The sequence below is a fragment of the Garra rufa genome, chromosome 1 (assembly GCF_049309525.1).
Source record: "Garra rufa chromosome 1, GarRuf1.0, whole genome shotgun sequence".
Lineage (NCBI taxonomy): Eukaryota > Metazoa > Chordata > Actinopteri > Cypriniformes > Cyprinidae > Garra > Garra rufa.
In genome coordinates, this window is record NC_133361.1 from 102664093 (window position 1) to 102670824 (window position 6732).

Genomic DNA, 6732 nt, shown 5'->3' on the forward strand with positions numbered 1-6732 from the left:
ATATCAGAAATTACATTCTTGATATCAAAAACTACAATTATTGATATCAACAATTACATTCTTTATATCAACATTATATATTTTTACTAGTAACCACATTGTTGCTGATATCAAAAATAAAGGTTTTACTAATAAGAACTGAATTCTTGATATCAACAATTGATTTTAATGGCAGTCTATGGAGACATTTCACTAGTGAAATACAATTACAGATATCAACAACTGAATTTTTGATATCAACAATTAGATTCTTGATATCAACAATTACCATTTTTACTAGTGAAAATTTAATTGTTGATATCAAAAATAGCAATTGTCACTAGTGGAAATGTAATTGCTGATATCAAGAAAGAACATTTTCACTAGTGAGAACTGAATTGTTGATATCAAGAAGTCATATCCTGAGATGGAATAAAAGTCAAAACGGCTTGCCGCTTGCCATAATCTTTCTAGTTTAAACCTAATGGATTTCAAATTTCACAATTTACATTTGCAAATGTTTAAAAGAGAATTGTATATACTGTATCATTTAACAGTATAATCGTGGAAGAATTGGACCAGCCTGGCGGAGAAGCAAGAAGTGGGTCCTGGGTATCCTGGAAATTGACCAAACTTCAGGAAGACCAGTCCTTAAAATTGTAAGAGGGCGCTCAAGACAAGACCTGATGCCCACAGTAATTCGCCATGTTAGGAGAGGCACAAGCATTGTGACCGATGAATGGCGAGCCTACAGGAGATCTCTAGTAGAGGAGGGATATAACCATCACACTGTGTGTCACAAAAGACATTTTGTACATCCCACCACAAGAGCTCACACGCAACATCTAGAGCGAGCATGGCAGACATTTAAAACAGATGTTTGGCGACATCGTGGGAATCGTTCCACAAAGCTGCTAAAAGAACACCTTAGATTCATTGAATGGGAGTACTGGCTGGCAAGAAATCACAGATATGACATTCTTGGACGTCTCATTCATGATATCAGGAAATTCAATGTGCATGAGTTTAAATAACTGTTTGCTCTGCCTTTTCTGACTATAAATTATCATATAAAAAAATTGTTCCTGACACTGTAGTTTGCTGTACCATAAAGGCATTTAGTTATTAGTTATGTCTTTAATGGCTAATGTTTGCCTTACAAGTCATGAATGGACATAATTGTTAAAATGCAGTATTGCATATTGTGGTTTGATGTAATACTTAAAAAAATGAATGCAACTGTTTGTATTAATATATTTCAGATGTTTATTATTATTATTATTATTATTATTTTGTTACAGGCATTATTGTTGAATAGCTAATTGTGCAAATAAACCATTTAAAATGGATAATGAACAGATCTTCATGATTTTCTACCATTTGAATTAGGAAAACTGCATACTATGCTTTCACTTTACTTAAAGCCATCAATAGTGCATTTATACAGGTTAGTAACTGTATTATGACTCAAATTAAGTGTTTATAAGTCAACACAACATGGCAATATAAGACAATTCAGTTATTTGACATAACTCATTTTGCATTACTAATAAGTCATTGTGACTATAATATAATAACATTATAACAATGCAGGCTGCATCTTTATACACACACTCATGGAACCATATGACTGAGTAATTAATAATTATAATTTAGTATATAATGGATTATGAGCATACGCATTGAAAAAGCAAATGCATCACTTATAAGTAATAATTATAATATTATAAATGTAACTATAACTGTCTTTATAATGCGGTATAGTTGTTGTTGTGTCTTTATAAATATACTTATAGAATAGTAATAATTATAAATATAAATAATTATAAAGAGGGTTATAAATCGTTATGAGCATGGGCTTCATAGAAAGTGTTACCAAAAAATCTATAAAAATATTTATATTTATTTTTTGTTTTTTTGTCCCACTTCACTTTACTCATAATGTTGTTTATTTAATTATTATTTTTTTTGTATTTTTCTCACAGGCTTTGCATAGTGCTGGTGTGCTGGACAAAGTGGACAGCCTTGCGGAGTATCTTGTGGAGCTCAGGAATCAGCCATCTCTGGCTCTCACCAACCATCAGGTCAGTTTCTCTTCTTGACCTGTCATATGTTAACACTACCACTTGTTTTGTTTTCTCATTTGCCATGTATTATATGCTCTCTCGCCTTAGGTGAGCAATATAGTTGGCAGAACCTGCTGGATTACAATAAGAAGAGAGTGATGTTTGCTGCCAGACACCAGAGTAGGCTGGACACAGGGTCACTCCAGGGGTGGAGAGCGTGAAGAGGCATACATTCACCACCACTGCCCCACTTGCCCAGTGGCCAGATTGTTGTCGCCTGATAGAGACCATTTCAAGCTCTGTGCCATCCATAAGAGTCCAAAAAATAAAGGGTATAAAGTTTTATTTATGTGTATTGTTTTCTGCTTTCTGTTCTTTTGCACTTGCAATGAATGCACTAGTGCCATGGACATTAAGACAGTTTTATTTAATAGTATAGTTTTGTTTTCTGTTCTTTAGCACTTTCAAAACATGCACAGGAGTCATTAATATTTTAAAGTTTTATTCATTTGTATTGTTATGTGCTTTCTGTTCTTTTCACATGCAGTTAATGCACAAGAGCCATGGACATTGGACGGTTTTATTTATATGTATAGCTCTGTTTTCTGTTCTTTTGCACTTGCAAAAAATGCACAAGAGTCATGGACAATAGAAAGTATTATTAAGAGATATTATTCTGTTTTCTGCACATGCAACATAACTATAAGAATAAAAATGTAAAAAAAAAAAAAGAATAATGAATAATTGGCTATGACTGATTGAAAAATAAAAGTTTGGTCATGATTAAATAACTCTTTTTGTATGTCTTTGTTACAGTATCATTTAACGGTTATAGGCCCTTTTAAAAATGTTGATAAATTTGGGGATTATTTAATAAATAAATTTACAATTTTTTGTACTATAAGTTTTAGAACATAACTACAGCAGAAATATATTTAAAGTGCAAAACCTTTGAATAAGATATCAATAATCAGTAATATAAATCTAATAAAATATTATTTAAATTCATTAATTCAAATAATTTCATTCTTTTGGACATCATTTATGTGATAATTACTGATAAATAAAACATTCAGTAAACACTTCAATGTATGGCAACACTAATATGAACTGGAAAGCTTGTGATCATCCTTACTCCCATATAAATGTACAGGAAAATAGAGAAAACATTTTTTTTTTCAGATAATTTATTGTAAATATACACTCCATAAACATTGCTTTGAAGTTCAAAGAGATAAAATTCCCTTTCATTTCTTTTCTCCTCATTTTTTCCTTTTTTTTCTTTCTTTTTCTCTTTCCCCCCCCTTCTTCCCCCTCCTTCCTTTTCTTCACCCCCTTAACAGACTATTGTTCCCCATCTTTTATTAGGCCACTGGGGCTGTCATGCAGCTGTTTACTTTTTCTTTTAGTTCTTCATCTCATTCAGCTTCTGGATGAACAACTTTTGTGAGAGGACCAAGTGACTTTAGGTTTTCACAAACAGGCTCTGAACATCCCTCTTTTCGGGGCTCTGTCATATATATGTAACCCTCTCTCTCTCTCTCTCTGCGCGTTTACCGGCCTCTAGCACCGCCGCTGCTACTCTGCGTTGTGTTGTGTATGTTCGTGGTGGTAGAGATGAGACGCAGACACAAAGGGGTTCGTTGGGATCGTGGCTTGACCGTTTATTCCACAGCACGGCATCTATAGTATTGATAACGTGAACTGCCTTCAGTTTTTTTAAACTTTCATTGCATTTTTAAACTTGCATAAAGTCAATTTCAATGCACATACAATCGAATAACATGCTTATATTATCATACATAGCTTTGCATTAGCCACCACGTATTAATCATGTTCAAAAGAAATAACAAAACATTTTAACTCTCTATTTTACTTTGCATTTAGATCGTTTTTAGTTTACAACACAAAACATCTCAATGAACTGAACTTTAGTGCGATAACAACAAATATATTTTACATTTCAGTTTCCACTGCCGTTAACATGACTTACCTATAGTATTGATAACGTGAACTGCGGGGAAGATGGCGCACTACGCACATATTATGCACGTATCAACACTACGGTGCATTAAGAAGCTCAAACAACGTTAACAGTATATGTCCTAACAAAACAGCGTCACAGCGACATCTTGTGGACAACACAATATACTGCCTTACATCTACAAGCTCAGAAGTCTTAGCAGAGAATGGTTTCGATCCATCGACCTCTGGGTTATGGGCCCAGCACGCTTCCGCTGCACCACTCTGCTTGACTTGATGTAGAGCTCGTGCACTGGTCTTTTCAACATAACATGATTCTTGCACAAATTTCTAACTTGTCTTGAAGCACTTGGGCACAAATAAAAGTGAAACAAGCTTAGCAGAGGACGGTTTCAATCCATTGACCTCTGGGTTATGGGCCCAGCACGCTTCCGCTGCGCCACTTTGCTTGACTTGATGTAGAGCTCGTGCACTGGTCTTTTCAACACAACATGATTCTTGCACAAATTTCCAATTTGTCTTGAAGCACTTGGGCACAAATAAAAGTGAAACAAGCTTAGCAGAGGATGGTTTCAATCCATCGACCTCTGGGTTATGGGCCCAGCACGCTTCCGCTGCGCCACTCTGCTTGACTTGATGTAGAGCTTGTGCACTGGTCTTTTCAACATAACATGATTCTCTTTTTTTTTTGTTTAAAGATTTATTTTTTGGCCTTTTTGCCTTTATTATATTGATAGGAAAGATCAGATAGGACAGGAAGCGAACTGGGAGAGAGATTAGGGGAGGGATCGGAAAAGGTCCTCGAGTCGGGACTCGAACCCGGGACGCACCAGCGCTATATGTCGGCGCGCTAACCACACGCCTATCTGCGCCGACAACATAACATGATTCTTGCAGAAACTTCTAACTTGTCTTGAAGCACTTGGGCACAAATAAAAGTGAAACAAGCTCAGCAGAGGATGGTTTCGATCCATCGACCTCTGGGTTATGGGCCCAGCATGCTTCCGCTGCGCCACTCTGCTCACCTTGATATAGAGCTCGTGCACTGGTCTTTTCAACATAACTTGATTCTGGCACACGTTTCTAACTTGTCTTGCAGCACCTGAGCACATATAAAAGTGAAACAAGATTAGCAAAGGATGGTTTCGATCCATCGACTTCTGGGTTATGGGCCCAGCACGCCTTTGCTGCGCCACTCTGCTGAAAGACACCCCAGATGGGACTCGAACCCACAATCCCTGGCTTAGGAGGCCAGTGCCTTATCCATTAGGCCACTGGGGCTGTCATGCAGTTGTTTACTTTTTCTTTTAGTTCTTCATCTCATTCAGCTTCTGGATGAACAACTATTGTGAGAGGACCAAGTGACTTTAGGTTTTCATGAACAGGCTCTGAACATTTCTCTTTTTTGGGGGCTCTGTCATATATACAAGCTCAGAAGTCTTAGCAGAGGATGGTTTCGATTCATCGACCTCTGGGTTATGGGCCCAGCACGCTTCCGCTGCGCCACTCTGCTTTCCTTGATGAGAGTACCATACGCCGGTCTTTTCAAAACCACTTGATTCTGGCACACATTTCTAACTTGTCTTGCAGCACCTGAGCACATATAAAAGTGAAACAATCTTAGCAGAGGACGGTTTCAATCCATCGACTTCTGGGCCCAGCACGCTTTCGCTGCGCCACTCTGCTGAAAGTCACACCAGATGGGACTCGAACCCACAATACCTGGCTTAGGAGGCCAGTGCCTTATCCATTAGGCCACTGGGGCTGTCAAGCAGCTGTTTACTTTTTCTTTTAGTTCTTCATCTCATTCAGCTTCTGGATGAACAACTTTTGTGTGAGGACCAAGTGACTTTAGGTTTTCACGAACAGGCTCTGAACATTTCTCTTTTTTCAGGGCTCTGTCATATATACAAGCTCAGAAGTCTTAGCAGAGGATGGTTTCGATCCATCGACCTCTGGGTTATGGGCCCAGCACGCTTCCGCTGCGCCACTCTGCTTGACTTGATGTGGAGCTCGTGCACTGGTCTTTTCAACATAACATGATTCTTGCACAAATTTGTAACTTGTCTTGAAGCACTTGGGCACAAATAAAAGTGAAACAAGCTTAGCAGAGGATGGTTTCGATCCATCGACCTCTGGGTTATGGGCCCAGCACGCTTCCGCTGCGCCACTCTGCTCGTCTTGATGTAGAGTCTGTGCACTGGTCTTTTCAACATAACGAATCTTGCACAAATTTCTAACTTGTCTTGAAGCACTTGGGCACAAATAAAAGTGAAACAAGCTCAGCAGAGGATGGTTTCAATCCATCGACCACTGGGTTATGGGCCCAGCACGCTTCCGCTGCGCCACTCTGCTCACCTTGATGTAGAGCTCGTACACTGGTCTTTTCAACATCACTTGATTCTGGCACACGTTTCTAACTTGTCTTGCAGCACCTGAGCACATATAAAAGTGAAACAATCTTAGCAGAGGACGGTTTCAATCCATCGACCACTGGGTTATGGGCCCAGCACGCTTTCGCTGCGCCACTATGCTGAATGTCAACCCAGATGGGACTCGAACCCACAATCCCTGGCTTATGAGGTCAGTGCCTTATCCATTAGGCCACTGGGGCTGTCATGCAGCTGTTTACTTTTTCTTTTAGTTCTTCATCTCATTCAGCTTCTGGATGAACAACTTTTGTGAGAGGACCAAGTGACTTTAG

At 38.5% G+C, this 6732-nt stretch overlaps 1 non-coding gene across 1 annotated transcript; it reads right to left on the reverse strand.

The window, feature by feature from the left end:
* Positions 1-5236: 5236 nt before the first annotated feature.
* Positions 5237-5309, reverse strand: trnar-ccu (transfer RNA arginine (anticodon CCU)). Its single transcript has one exon. It is a non-coding gene; the product is annotated as a tRNA-Arg (tRNA).
* Between the last annotated feature and the right edge of the window lie 1423 nt (positions 5310-6732).